This window comes from Hordeum vulgare, chromosome 2H (genome assembly GCF_904849725.1).
Source record: "Hordeum vulgare subsp. vulgare chromosome 2H, MorexV3_pseudomolecules_assembly, whole genome shotgun sequence".
Lineage (NCBI taxonomy): Eukaryota > Viridiplantae > Streptophyta > Magnoliopsida > Poales > Poaceae > Hordeum > Hordeum vulgare.
The window spans coordinates 219,190,987-219,207,383 of record NC_058519.1 but is presented as its reverse complement, the minus strand read 5'-3'; positions in this window follow the sequence as shown (position 1 = coordinate 219,207,383).

Sequence of the window (16,397 nt, the reverse complement as noted above, 5' to 3'; positions counted from 1 at the left end):
TACTTCCACGGTCATTGCTGGGTTGCTTCACAATGAGATAGTGGAGAGCGAAGCGATGAAAGTTAAGGCTATCCAGACAAAAGTCTTCATCACGTTCAAGTACAAAATTTCTTATGGCAAGGCTTGGAGGGCTAAGCACAGGGCACTTGAGACCAGATTTGGTTCGTATTTTGATGCATATGACTATTTTCCGGCTCCTCCACACACTGCCGAACCGGAATACATGCACCTATGTCTACATCCAAGACTTGATCATGCTAGAGTTCCCAACTGTGAGGGTGATGCATCGATTTTTCTTCTCTTTCGGTGTCTGCAGCGAAGCTTTCACACATTGTCGACCGGTGATATGTGTATATGGCACTTTTCTCACTGGCAAGTACAAGGGTCAGATCCTCACCGGCATTGGTCAAGATGGCCGAAATCAAGTCATCCCACTTGCATTTGCTTTTGTGGAGAGCGAGAACATTCAAAGTTGGACATGGTTCTTCACGCAATTGAAAATAAAAGTTGTACATGATAAGACGAATGTGTGCATCCTTCATGACACGCACGCATGTATACTCAGTGAGATCAAGACATTGTTGTTAGGGAATATTTCTCCCAAGTGGTTTTGGTGATTTATGACAATGCATGTGCGGACGAATCGTGTGCATTGAGCATTTCAGATAATTCATGTCTAGGCACAAGACGATTTGGTGCCCCTTCGAGTGTTTCGAGGACGGTTGCCTTCTACATTTCTTTTCGGTGGATTTGAGTCGTACAAAAGACATATTATTAAGAGGGGGTAAGCTTCAGAAAGGTTTTGATGGAATGAGCACGTACAAAACTGTTCTTTTGCACCACCTTTCCTTCGCTTCAATGGAGGTCTAGTTTGTTTCCCGTTGTCTGTGCAAAGTGAAAGCAGCAAGGTGCATGTTTTCAATGGCCAGCGTAGGACCGCTCAAGGGAGCGGTAGTACCTCAGGTGCCAGCGGTAGTACCGCTGTCACCAGCCTCTGTTACGTGCATCTACGGTAGTACGAGCAGATGTAGTTTTTAACTACCGCCCACAGGCGGTAGTACTGCAACTATGTCCAATACTACCGTGTTGACGGACTTTTGCACAGCCACAGCCTCAGCGGAGGTAGGCATGGAAGTAATTTTTTTACTTCCGTGGCAGTTGGACACTACCCTGCGGTAGTACCGTAAGGGTGCGTGGTAGTACCGCTCCGGCGGTTCTACCGTTCGTTGCCCCGTGCAGTAGTCTCTCCCTGTGCCACCACCATGCGTGCGGTAGTACCACACGTGGCAGTGGTAGTACTGCCCGAGGCAGCGGTAGTACCACACTAGGCAACGGTAGTACTATTGTGCTCAGGCTAACAGTGGGGGCAACGGTTCCACTATAGTAAGGGGGTCTTATTCCCCAAGAAGACCAGCTCTTCGCTCCCCAAGCTCCATTGTTGCTCCAAAGCTCGTTTTTGCCCGATCTCTCTCCCTAGCCAATCAAACTTGTTGATTTTCTAGGGATTGGTTGAGAAGTCCCCAATCTACACTTCCACCAAGAGATATTTGATTCCCCCCACTAATCCCTTGGGAATATTGTTACACTTGGGTGTTTGAGCACCCCAGATGATTAAGGTCACCTCGGATCCACATTCCTTTGTGGTGAAGCTCCGTGGCCTTGTTGGGAGCCTCCAAGCTTTGTGTGGATATTGCCCCAACCTTGTTTGTAAAGGTTCGATCGCCACCTTCGAGGGCACCACTAGTGGAATCACAACATCTCGCATTGTGTGAGGGCGTGAGGAGAATATGGTGGCCCTAGTGGCTTCTTGGGGATCATTGTGCCTCCACACCGCTCCACGGAAACGTACTTCCCTTCAAAAGGAAGGAACTCCAGTAACACATCCTCGTCTCCACCGGTTCGACTTGTGGTTATGTCTTACCTTTACTTCTTGCTTACTATTGTTGTGTGGTATTCCTTGCTTGCACTAGTTTTTGTTATTGTTAGCATCATATAGGTTGCTCACCTAGTTGTATAGAGAACCTTTTGTTGCTAACACTAATTTGTTAAGAAAAGCTAAAAATTGGAAGTTGCCTATTCACCCCCCTCTAGTCAACCATATCAATCCTTTCAATTTGTATCAGAGCCACGTCTCTTTATTAAGGGTTTCACCACCCGAAGAGTATGGTTGACGATGGTGGGAGTGGGCATGAAGTGCCCGAGGTAGTGGAGTTGAGTTCGATCACACGTGATGACTTGAATGATGCTATGGCCTCACTCAAGACGTCCAGGATGATCGAACTCAAGTCCATGCTTAATGAATTACTTGAGGGGTTGAAGAATTCTCCCGAACCGTTGCTTGTGTCTAAACCCACCATATCGGAGTCAGAGGCAAATTCCGAAAAGGAAGCAGCTAGAGGTACTCAAACTTATTCCCCTCTTGACAAGAATGGGACGGGAACCTTTGCCTCGGTTCCCCTCCCCCGGTCTATTAAGAACCGGTCCCTACACCGCATATTAATAACCTTGGTCCTCCTCCTAAACTTGTTAAAGGTGATTTTTCTAATTGGCTCTTTTGCATCAAGTCTCATTTGAATCACAACTCAACAAATCTTTGGAGAATCATCGAACAAGGCTTCTACCCACATGATCCAAAAAACTTCACTCTAAGAGAAGAGGCACACGATCGATACAATCATTCCGCGTTGTTCATCCTTCAATCTACGGTTCCTCCTGCAGATCTATCTCACTTGCGCCCCTTCACTCGTGCAAAGGATTGTTGGGAGCACATCATGGTGTTGTACAAGGGGAGCTCAAGCATTCAACGGTCCAACTTTGAAGTGGTACTTGATGAGGCTGATGAATTTGTGATGCTAGAAGATGAGTATCCTCGTGATCTCTACCAAAGGGTGACTACTCTTGTCGTTGCTCTCCAAGATCATGTGAGCAAGGATACAAATGACACTTGGATCAAGCGCAAGTTTCTCAAGGCCATCATGTCATTCAACAAAGCCAGATCCTCCGTAATTTGTCAAAGGCAAGATTTCCAGACCTTGATTTCAAGTGAAGTGTTGGATGAGTTCATTTCCATGAATATCATGAACAAGACTGCCAACAGTGCTCTTGCTCGTGTCCGCTCAAAGAAAGCCTGACCTAAACTTGCCATGAGAGCCAAGGTCATTTCGGATGAAGAAGAGGAAGAGGAAGAAGAGGGCAGCCCTGAAGACACAAAGTATGCTTATCACGCGCACATGGCTCTTGCATCAAGGGAATTTTGGGGCAACAAGAGAAACTCAAGGCCCAACTTCTCCAAGAACAACTCTAGTGGGTCCAAGAATAAGCAATGAGTGAGGACATGCTACAATTACGGCAATGTGAGTCACTTTGTGGCGGATTGTCCTTATGAGAAGAGGGGAAACAACGGGGGCAAGCTCATTCGCAAAGAAAAAGCCAAGTCTTTCCCAAGCAAGAACAACTTCACCAAGAATAATCCTCCAAGAATACTCCTCCAAAGGGTTTGGTGGCTCATGAAGAGTACACCTCCGATGATTACGAGGATGATACAAGCTGTGAGGGGATGGCAATGGCTACCATGGACATTGCCACCTCCTCCCCCAAGGTGTCTCTCTTCGGCGCCACCAACGAGAACCACATCGCCAAGTGCCTCATGGCCAAAGGTATCAATAAGGTAACCCCCAACATCAAGACCACTATCACTACTACTCGTTCATTGTTTGATTGTGTTGGTGATAGTGAAGTAGTGGAGCTTGATGAGAATGAGTTTGACATATTATTGTGTAAGATCAAAGGTGAATACAAGAAGCACTTTGTTGCTCTTTTCGAACAACTTGGTGAGGCCAATGATCTCATTGAGTCTCATCAGGATACTATCTCCAAGATGGAGGGACATAGTCGTGAATATGCCGATGAGATTGCGGAACTATCCATTGCTCTAGAGGATGAGTGTGGTCTTCGTTTGGCTCTTGAGGAGTCACACAACATTGATCATGCTAAATTGCAAAAAGATATTGATCATGCTATTGTTCTTACCTGTGTGCTTAATTCCGAGAAAGTTGCACTTGGGGTTGGCCATGATAGACTCAAGGAAGAATTTGGCACACTTGACAAGGCCCACAAAGTCTTGAAAGGTGTTCATTCCTCTCTTAAGGAGTCTCATGATCAACTCCAAGTAAAACTAACCAAGGATATTTCTACTTGTCCTCCCTTCATTCTAATTGATAATGCTTGTGCTACTAACCCTTGTTGTGAGCACGTGCATCTTGTGGAGGAGAATGCCAAGTTGAAAGAACACTTGAGAAGGGCCTTGTATCATGCATCCAAGGCAAGAAGAACTTAAATGACCTTTTGAGTAATCAAAAGGAGGTTGTAGAAAAGGAGGGACTCGGGCTTGCACCCAAGTCTAAGAAGAAAAAGAAGAACGATACCAAGCAATCTCCTCCTCTAAAGGACATTTTTGTCAAACAGGGTGAGAGTACCCATAAGATAATGAAGAACAAGGAAGGGGGTGGCAATGCCAAGAAGGGAAAAACCACCTCTACAAACAAAGTTGGCGACTTTAACCCCTCTTATGTTTTATGCCATGTTAGTGATGGGCATGTTTATGCTAAATTTGTTGGTTCTTGTTATGAGTACATTGAATGGTCTATTTGGGTTCCTAACACCCTTGTTTCTAACTTCAGAGGACCCATTAAATAATGGGTACATAAATCCAAGCATTGATCTCTTGTAGGAGTTTTCTTCCGGTGGGGTGTCATGGTTGCTCGATAGTGGAGACACAAATCATATAACCGGGAGCAAGGACTTAGTGGTGGATGTGCATCCAAATCCATCTATGCCCACCCATGTCCAATTTGTTGATGCCTCAACATCTAAGGTATTGGGATTTGGCAAGGTGGTCATCTCTCAAGATTTATCTATAGAGAAGGTCGTGCTTGTTGAGTCCCTTGCATTCAATTTGCTTTCGGTTCGTCAACTGGCAATTATGGGCTTTGTCACATTATTTAATCTTGATACTGTGGCCCTTTTGTGGAGTAAGACTCTTAAAGTAGCATTTGTTGGACATGTCGAGAATGGTCTCTATGTGGTGAAATTTTTGGAGCGACCCACTAAGATCGCGACTTGTCTAATGGCTAAAGTTGACTTGGATTGGCTTTGCAATCGCGGGATATCTCATGTTAATATGATATATTTGCAAAGTATCCTCAAAGGAGATCATGTTCGTAGACTAACAAATGTGAGTTTTTCCAAAGACCGTGCTTGTAGTACTTTTATTGAAGGGAAGCTTCATGAAACAGCTCACCGTCCCACGACTATCAACTACTCTAAAAGGTTCTTGGAGCTCCTTCACATGGATCTCTTTGGTCCTCCATCCTTTGATAGTCTTGGGGGAAGAAAGTATTGCTTGGTGATTATGGATGACTACTCAAGATACACTTGGGTGTACTTCTTCAAAAGGAAGAGTGAGACTCAACAAACAGTCATCAACTTTGCTAATGAAGCTCAACGTCAACATGAAGCAGATATATTGATGATTAGAAGTGACAGCGACACCGAGTTCAAGAACTACACGTTGGATGAGGGGATCAAGCACCAATATTTGGCACCCTATACCCCTCAACAAAATGGTGTGGTGGAGAGGAAGAACCGGACGTTGATGGACGCGGCAAGAACAATGATGGTGGAGTTCAAATCTCCGTATAACTTTTGGGCCAAAGCCATTAACACCACATGTCATGCATCCAATCGGCTCTACCTTCGCAAAGGCTTGAACAATACTCCATATGAGATTCTTACTGGGGACAAGCCCAACCTCAAGTACTTCCGGGTGTTCGGTTGTAAGTGTTTCATTCTCAAGAAAGGTATTCGTTTGTCTAAATTCGAAACTATATCTCAAGAGGGCATATTTGTTGGCTATGCTACAAACTCTCATGCTTATCGTGTCCTCAACAAGTCCACCAGACTCATTGAAGAGACGTGTAACATAGAGTTTGATGAAAATAATGGCTCCCAAGTGGAGCAAAGTGGTCTTTGTGATGTAGGTGATGAAATTCCTCCTCAAGCCATAAGAAGAATTGGGATTGGTCAAATAATCCCCATTGAGGAATCCCTTGTGGCCCAAGCAGAAGGATAATGCTCTACTCAAGTGGAGCCATCACCTTCACTAGTCCCACATGCTTCCGAAGAACAAAGTGAAGGCCCTCAACCCGTTGAACAAGATCAAGGACAAGATCAACCTCATGAAGATGGCGATGCACCAAATAATGTCCAAGATCATGCTCAAGGCTCCGAGTTTACTCAAGATCAAGTGCAACCACAAGATCAAGGGCAAGCTAGTGAGAAAGCTCAAGACGGTGCTCCAGATGATCAAGATGATGATTCTCAATTACTTAGTGAGGAAATCTTAGAGCGGCGAGCCGTTAAAGTGCCTTCCAAACTCGAGTGTCGATGACATATCTTGGAAAATGTGCTTGGAAGCTTCAATAAGGGGGTAACTACTCGTCAACAATTATCAAACTTTTGTGAGCAACACGCGTTTGTTTCATGTGTTGAACCCCAGAAGGTACATGAAGCGCTCGATGATGAGGACTGTCTTGAAGCCATGCATGATGAACTTAACAACTTCGAGCGCAATCAAGTTTGGTAATTAGTTCCAAGGTAAACGGAGGAACATAATGTCATTGGAACCAAGTGGATCTTCAAGAACAAGCAAGATGCGAATGGCGTTGTTGTTTGAAACAAGGCAAGACTGGTGGCTCAAGGCTACTCCCAAGTCAAGGGTATCGACTATATTGAAACCTTTAGCCTTGTTGCTTGTCTTGAATCTATTCGTATGCACCTTTCATTTACATCTCATCATGATTTCAAATTGCAACAAATGGATGCGAAGAGTGCATTTCTTAATGGTCCCTTGAGTGAGTTGGTATATGTCAAACAACCCCCGGGATTCAAGGATCCCACGCTCCCCACTCATGTAGACAAACTCAAGAAGGCGCTCTATGGCCTTAAACCAGCCCCACATGCGTGGTATGAGTACCTTACCGAGTTGTTGCAAGATCGTGGGTTTGAAATTAAGAAAATTTATCCTACCCATTTTACCAAAAGGGTCAAAGGGGATTTGTTCATATGCCAACTATATGTTGATGATATTATTTTTGGTTCTCCTAACAAATCTTTCAATGAAGAGTTTGCTACACTAATGACCGAGAAGTTTGAGATGTCTATGATGGGAGAGTTGAAGTTCTTTCTTGGGTTCGAAGTCAAGCAAGGAAGAGAAGGAACGTTCATCAAACAATCCAAGTACAGTCAATACATGCTCAAGAGGTTTGAGCTAGAGGCCGTCAAGCCGGTCAAGTTTCCCATGCCAACCAAATGCAAGCTTGACAATGATCCCAATGGTAAAGGAGTGGATAAAAAGGTATATCGCTCCATGATTGGATCCTTGCTTTACCTTTCTGCATCTAGACCAGATATCATGTTGAGTGTGGGAATTTGTGCATGGTTTCAACCGCACCAAAGGAAAGCCACTATGCGGCAGTCAAATGAATCTTTTGATATTTGGCTCATACCCCAAACTTTGTCTTATGGTACCCCAAAGGAGCAAGCTTTAATCTTGTGGGTTACTCTGACTTAGATTGGGCTGGAGACTGTGTTGAGAGGAAGTCAACTTCTGGAGGTTGCCAATTCCTTGGTCGCTCTTTGGTAAGTTGGTCTTCGAAGAAGAAAAATTGTGTGTCACTTCCTTCCTCCGAGGCCGAGTATGTTGATTCCGCAAGTTGTTGTTCTCAATTACTATGGATGTGACATCCTCAGCTTTTGCTACAGTGGGCATTGTAGTTAAGCTACAGTGATGACCATGATCAACAACAAATCATGTTGCTAAATTGGATATGATCAAGTTGAATTTCATATCTCATTTCAATTCCACTTCATCACCACTTGAATTTTATGGCAATAAAATAGTTCCCCAAACAACATCAGAAAAATGTTGCACAATTGAGGAATAATCCAAAACAATTATCGTTAAGGAAAACAACATCATCCTCGATGTTTGTATGGACCCCACCATCAAAACAGAGTCATTTTTGCATTTAAAGTGCTCTTAAATTCCATGTAAAAATCCAAACAAATTCCAATGGGGCCAAATTGTTTTTGTGGTCATTCAAACTATTGTAGGATATTTGTTGGACCATGTCACACATTTTTGCTTTAGGAAATTTTTGATGAAATTAAATAAGACGGAAAATAATAAAAGAAAGTAAACAAAAAGAAGAAGAAAAAAAGACCCCCTGGCCCGAATTGGGCCTACCAGCCCACTCCCATTCGGCCCACCCCCCCCCTTGGGTATAAAGCCCCCAAGGGGGATAACCCTAGCCGACCCCGCGCCTCTCCCCGTCCCCCTGGCCGCCGCCACCTTCCCCCGCTACCGCTCCCCACGAGAGCCCCACCAACCACCATCCCACCTACCGCCAGGACCCTCCCTCCCCACGACACCCTTCCAACCCACGACATCTCCCTCCTCTCGGTCACCCCCAGATCGACCAGCCCCCCACCTACCGAGGGCGAGCCCCTCCTCTCGGCTCTCTCCCTCCTCCTCCCAGACTGAGCATCCCTCCTTCTCCCAGACCCACACCACCGAGCCCCTCACCCCAGATCTCTCCCGCGAGCCCCTGCGTCTCCCCCCCGGGCGCCCCTTTTCTCTCCCCATCTATCGGCCGCGCCCTCAAGCCCCAGCGCTCCCTGCGCTCCGCCGCCTCGCCCCGTTACCCGGCGGCGCCCCGAACCCCTCACCACCGGCGATTCTTCTTCCCTCCCAGCGTCTCCTCCGTCGCCAGACCGCCCCGCCGCTGGATCCCTCGCCGGCTCCCTTCTCCACCTCGACGTCGCCCTCCGCCGCGCCATCGCTCCGCCCCGACTCCCCACGTCGCCGACCACCTCTACCCCAACCGGCCACCACCAGCACCACCACAATAGCCTCCTCACGCCTCGCCGCCCTTTTCTCTACAACGGTGGTGAGCCACCGGTGGTTCCTCCCATCCACTCCGTTTTCCCCGCACTCCGTCGAGCCGCCGGCCGAGTGCTCATGTGCACTCCGGCTCCTCTTTGTTAGACAGAGGGGATTAGCCCGTGAGATGTCTTAGGACAAAAACGGAATGAAACATATTTAGATGTATGTATGTGTGCATAGTGTGATAAGTGTGTTTATGAATAAATGCATATGTATGTAATTTGTGTATACATGGATGTATGTACGTATGTCTATATGTGTGTGAACCGAATGTGTGTGCGTGTAGTGTTTGTGTGAGCGCTGCCTCAAATGACATGCGGGTCCCACGCCCCTAAAAACAAGAATTAAAATAAATACAAATAGTTTTATAAATAATTGATATTAATAAATTAACTAATTAAATTAATTAGTTATTTAAACAGTAATGACACTTTTGGATATGAGGATTTAATATAATAATAATAATAGATAAATAAAGTTCTTAGATATTTCTAAATGTGTAAGATTAGGAAAATTAATTAATTCAAACTCTTAGCTAAATCTGTTGCTAAGGTAAAAAAATATCCTATTAGAGTATGCCACGTAGGACCCACTGGTCAGTTGACCAGTCAAGTGTTGATGTCAGCATGACATCATGCTGATGTCATAATTGCTTTTAATCAGTTTAATTAAATCTGTTTTTAAATCCATAAATAATTAATAAAACTTTAAAAATTAATATAAAATAATCCGTAAGTCAGATCAAAATACTTTCAACATGACAGTTGATCAGCAGAACGAGACGAACCTGGATACACGGTCCATTCGTGTGTCACACGTACCTAGAATAGCAAACGTGGAACTTTTCCATCATTTTCCGTCTGACCGGTAGTAGCCCGAGACCTGGAAAATATCGTCAGATATTCTTCCGACCCGTCTATGACGGATGTTGCTGCGTTAGCTCATGTCTAGCCTGCATCTTGCCATGTCATGCATTGTGTTGCACCGTTGCTATTATTTATTGTTTCTTCCCCCTCTTCTTACCGGTAGACCCCGAGACTGACGCTGCTACCGGGTACATCTACGCCCATGCCGATCATTCCTTTGCCGCAGAGCAGCAAGGCAAGCAAACCCCCCTTGATCATTCCTATATCGTCTATGTCTTTCTTCCTACTACCTGCATTAGTATTTTGCTACTGTTGTAGTTAGCTCCTATATCTAATGCATAGCCTATTTTTGATGAACTACTACTTTCAGTGCTATACTTTAAATCTGCTTAGTATAGGTGGAGCAGTCATCCCCTCTGACCCCGTAGTCCAGTTGCCCTGCTTGTTTTCAAATCTCGAGCCCTGATCGATGAGCCAGACCCGACACAGCACATACACCCCCCTTAGTTGTACGATGCTACAGAAATACTATCGGGTACCGAGGGTGACACCTCGCTAAGTACTCCTGATGATATCTCTGTAGTATAGCTAGTCGGTCGTGGTTATCGAGGGCGATTCCTCTTTCACCATTCCCGACGATGCCTCTGTCGTGCAACCCCTCAAGTGTGGGACCCCCGAGGTTGATTCCTCTAAGCCCACCTTGACGGATACATCGTTCGGAATCCAATGAGGGTGATACCTTGGATTCCCCCCGATGTTACAACCACACAGTTACTCAACCATGTTACTGGGATCATTGGTGATAAGTTGTTAAGACGGTTGGATGTCCACGAGATCGTGTCGATGGCCTAATTAAAATGTTAATGGATTTGGGTATTTGATCTAGGTTGGTTGGAGACCTTTTCGCACTAACCGTCTGCGTGGGAAGAATTATGGGTACTCGACGTCGCGGTATCAGCCGAAGCTTTTCAAATGTCAGCAACATAGCGAAACACGCCCGAGTGGTCCCAAGATGCATCGCGCTTGTGATTAAGGGATGCTAGGACTGATGTCGGCCGCCCACGCATCGTGAAGGAGCACGAAGGAGAACTGGGCCCACGAACCCTTTGTGCTTAGGATTTAGAACGGCGGGCTGGCCTCTCTGTTGAATCTTAGGTGGGAGCGCGACGTGTCGATATTCCGAGGTCGGGCATGACCGAGAAAAATGTGTCTCGCCAGAGTGTTATCGAGCGTGACTCGACATCTGGTGCACCCGTGCAGGGATGAAAATTAACTATTCGGATAGCCGTGTCCACGGTTACAGGACGACTTGGAGTTGTGCCTTGATCTTATACAACTACAATTGTTACTTAACTAGATTTTAGTTGTCCCGGGATCGCTTCCTCGCAGGGAGTCGAGGGAGGATCTCTCGGCGTGACCTCACTTTAATATTGCTGCAACAATATGACTATATTTTGTGTTACACCTGTTCTACACTCGTCTATTGTTGGAAGACCCTGAAGATGCTAGTCTTCGATAGGACTAGGCTTTTCTCTCTCTATTCTCGCTTTGCTGTAGTGAGTCCACATATAACCCCCCTTCTTTGGTACTGATGCATACTTAGCATAGTTTTGATGTAAGACTTGCGAGTACTTTGGATGAGTACTCACCGTTGCTTTGCTCCCCCTTTGCCCCCTTGATCCATTGCTGCAACCAGATGATGGAGCCCAGGAGGGGAGTTTCCTGCCGATGTCTGCCATCCCGATGGTGTCTTCTTCGTGGAAGCCGCTGAAGACCAGGAGTAGTTAGGAGGTTCCCAGGCAGGAGGCCTCGCCTCGTTTGTCCGTTGTAGCTTTTGTGCTAGCCTTCTCTAAGGCACCCCATGTTTTATGTCTGTACTCAGATATTGTTGCTTCCGCTGACTCGTGTGTTTGTCGAGCTTCCGTATTCTAGCCCTCGAGGCCCCTGGCTTGTAATATGAAGCAGATATTGTTTTATTTATGTCTAGAGTTGTGTTGTGATATCTTCCCGTGAGTCCTTGAGTTTGATCGTACGCATTTGCGTGTATGATTAGCATACGATTAAACCGAGGGTGTCACAAGTTGGTATCAGAGTCGATTGCCTGTAGGTAGCCCCCTTTCCAACTCCTTGGCCGAAGTCGAGGCTAGTGTTTGAAAAACCTTAATAACACTGATGCTGTGGCTTACGGGCCCACATCTCAATTCGGTGGTATTAATATCTTTTACTCATTTTCTATACTCTGGGCTCTACTCTCTCTTCTATTTCGAGTTAAAGATTCTACTAACTCTAACATTAGGTTCTCATAAGTGCTTCCTCCCGAAGAGCCCCGTATTCCAGACGATGGCTTTATCCGTCAAGAGAACTGCAAATACTCTCCAATGTTTCTATCGAGAACTTGTGCCCATCGCTCTTGCGACTTCCTTTCCTCCGTCTACCACTATGGATGACTACATACAAATGTCGTTCATACTTTCTTTTCCAGTTGCCCTTGTTTGGCGAGATGCAACGAATTATCTTATCGGGGATCCGTCCGTCATCAGTTGTCATGGGTTTCGAGAATTCTTCGAACTACTATTCGATCTTTCGGAATCCCGAGTAGCCTATTGCTTTTAACTTTTCTCACGTGCTTGTGTTATGGTTAAATCCATATGTCTAGCAGCATTCATTAAAATCCTTTGGGATTTTCCTGCGATCTTATTGATTCTACCTTTGTGTGGATTCACACAATCATCTATTGATACTCATAAAGTATCTTTTCGGCACAGGCGTCCTTCGAGGCAGAGCTGGTTCTCAATGCATCAACTTTGGTTGGTTGATCGGCTAAGTCCATTCAGCTTACCTGTAATTGATCGGAGCATCCGATTATGATACACCAACCTCGAAATCCTAATTCTTTTGGTAATTAAGTATCAGTATTTTTTAGATGTTCTATAACCCGATGCATTGCATCCTATCTCCCTCTAACTGAGTACTAATACTCGTGTCACGTCCTTTGTGGATTGCCAGACCCATTGCTGCGTTATTATCCGAAGGCATCCTTTACATTCAAAAAAAATATCGTGATATTGTTCCCCTCGTAAATAATGTCATTGGTAAATTGTGTCTTCTCCTTCTGATAAGTTATATCCGATGCCCCTGTCAGGCTTACGCTTAAAGCATGTGTTAATTACTCTTGGAGTGTATGGTATATGTTCCTAAGATGCCCCGACGGGTTGAACCTATGACTTCCTAAATCAATATGACTTGAAAAGTTTTCATGAGACTTACTCTTCTGGTGTTCTGCCGGATATTCTTTCAAAGCTACAATATGATCAAAGGCGAGAAGTAAATGGCAGTTGACGCATTGATGGAGTGGGAGTCGACCTTGAACTTTGTGTTCATGCCCATGGAAACGACGTTGATCCTATCATACAAACTTCTCGTATCAATAATCATTCATTATGTGGTTTAAATCTGGTATTGGTGGTCTTGTCCTTTGCAATCATGGTTCCGACCATGATGTCCTACCTTGATTTCATTCTTAGACGAGTTAAAGTACTTGTCTTCTTCAGATCAACACACCGGTCCAAACCTTAATGTTGATCTACCTCCGAGTATTATTCCTTGTAGCTCGACGATATCACCGAGCTATATAACTTCTTGTGAGCTCCTCATCAACTATGATATTTTTCTTTAATTCCAGTTTCCTCGTGTTTGAGTTGTTGGACACGCGAGTACATCGATAACTGAATCGAGTATGCATTGCGATTCAACAACTTTTAGCAATCTTCCTTGTTTATGGGTTTGTACTCCGTCATGTCATTCCAAGCTGTTAAGCTTACATCAATCTTTCAACACCATGTTGGTTGTCTTAAAAGGCGATCTCAAATTCTAAGCTAACAGTCTTATCTGTGATTCCGACAACCTCTTGATTCATCATTCCATTGCTTGATGTCATCGCCGACCGATTCATCTTCGTGAATTTTCTCGACAAATATGTCGTGATCATCATCAGCATCCTGAGCTCTTGCAGGGTATCAATCGAATGCATGATGAGAAATACCATCCCTTCCACTCGATGAATTGTATTATCATCGACATCCTTGTTGCCTTCCCTTTAACACAAACTTGATCATGTTTTGTGTTGTCCTTTGAGTTCCTTGCTATTTAGCTTATGTTGTCTTCTACCTTGGAATATTACTATCTTTTATGTCAAGAATGTCGTGAAGATTGCACACGTCTTAAGAATTCTTGATATAGTAATACTTCTCTCCATCACCATTCATTTCTTCGTCTCGTGTTGTTCCTAACCGGTATACCGACAAGTGAACTCTGATGTGTGTTTCCAATACTTCTGTCAACCCTATCACCTTGAGGTTAATAACTGATTGTTTCCTCCTTGGTGTGTTGGGTGTTGACTCATCATTTTAGCATTGGTTGTGCTACTCAATCCGTATTTTCGAGTGCACCCTTCAACCAATGTTTAATTGTTGTGGTTCCCTCGAGCATACGACATTATACCATTTGACTTGTCAAATGCTATCTCCTTGATATTATAATTTTGGAAATTCATCCCTGTCAAAATCTTAAGGGATTGTTGTTGAGCCCATCGGCCGCACCCTCAAGTTCTCCATGGTTCATGATGAAGCTATTGAAAGCATTATCCTTGTGCCTAGCTCATGAAGAATGTGTTTGGTAGCAAAAAATGTTTTCCCAAACTTCACGTGCACTCTTTCCGCCGTGAATATGTGAAAGTTTTGTTTCGCTTCCACTAGGATCATACCAAATCATTCACGCATATGCGAAGTGTTATATGTTTTGAAGATTTTTCATCTTCACTTCATATAACTTCCCTTAGCACGCCAAGCCACTGACTGGTTTGATCAAAGGAAAATAAGTTCCTTCGTAAGAGCTAATCCAGACTTACACATGGGACCTTGTTATCCCTGATGATGGTTCCCAAATGAGAACTCAGCTGCATTCGATGTAATAATTCCACGTGGGCACGAATGTCGTGACATTGTGTTCATATGTCTTACAATCGAACTCATGGTTCAAGAATTGCTTGTGTAGCTCATATCATGAGAATCTTACATCTTCATTTTTCTTCTCACGCATCTTGAGTCTGAGGTGTCCCCACATCAAACAGATCTGAATCTCGGGCACAAATCCCAATAATTCTAACTTTGGTCTTATGTAATCCGGTACGGTGATGTCTTGTTTGGCACACCGGGCCACATGACCTATTGTTAGAAATCCTTCCATATGTAAGGTTCGCCATTCTACCATGAGGAAATTGTATGACTTAGCTTTGTAAGTTGTTCCTCATGAATCCTCTTTGTATACCCATAAGTCCAACCTTTATCTGATGACCATGTCGATGCTACCCTGAAGCACGGATGTGGTACTTTAGATTTCAACATGAACATTGGTAGCGCAATGCTAAATTGTTCTTGATCGATTATCCAAACCGTATGGTACGGGTAAACATCATGATTCTTCTTGCCTCTTTATCTAAAAGGTTATGTACTTGATGACCTATCATGTATACCATACCCTATTTTTCCTCGGGAATGCTATACTCTAAAATTTGTGTGTGTGAACACATTTTCCTTCCTATTGGTCTGTTTGACCTTTCTTGTGGCATAACTTATCTAAGCAGTGTTAATTCGCTGCTTAGATAAAATTCGCGGTATATGACTCTGTCAGTTAGACCCTATTACTATTGTGGATAACATTCCGGTAGCCGTCGGTGGACGAGGACCTTGCCTATTGGTCCGCCTCATTGTAATGAGCAGGAAAATGGTTCTATTCGTTCCCCGCACTTGGTACTGACGTTGTTGCCAACATAACTGACAGGTTATCCTCTGACATGTCTTGCTACCAAAACCATGTAATATGACATCCCTCTGTCTACTCTCGGCCCACATGGTGGACCCATAACCCAAAGTTCAACAGGGTTGAAACCTGACTCTCCTGTACATCCTTTGACTCCAAGGTATCCTTTACACTTGGCTTCGTATGAAATTCTTGAGCCACCGTTAAATGGACCGATCGCTCTTCGGTCCGGATATTATCCAACCTACTAAAGATCAAGTCCGCATTATTCATGATAATCTGAAGGCTGCTCAATCTCGTCAGAAGAGTCAATATGACCGTCATCATCAAGATATGGTCTATCAACCTCGCGAAAAGACTTATCTTTGTGTCACATCAGTGAGAGGTGCACACCGTTTTGGGATCAATGGCAAGTTAGCTCCTCGCTATAATAGTCCTTTCACTGTTCTCGAAAGGCGTGGAAAAGTGGCTTATCGATTGGAACTGCCGGCGAACCTTTCTCACGTTCACGATGTCTTCCATGTGTCTCAGCTCCGCCGTTGCTTCAAGGATCATATTCGAGCAGTGGATCATGATATGCTTGAGCTGCAACAAGACCTTTCTTACAAAGAACATCCGGTCCGCATTGTCGACCAGGCTGAACGTCAGACTCGTCGCACAGTCACCAAGTATCTTAAAGTGCAGTGGTCAAATCATTCTAAAGATGATGC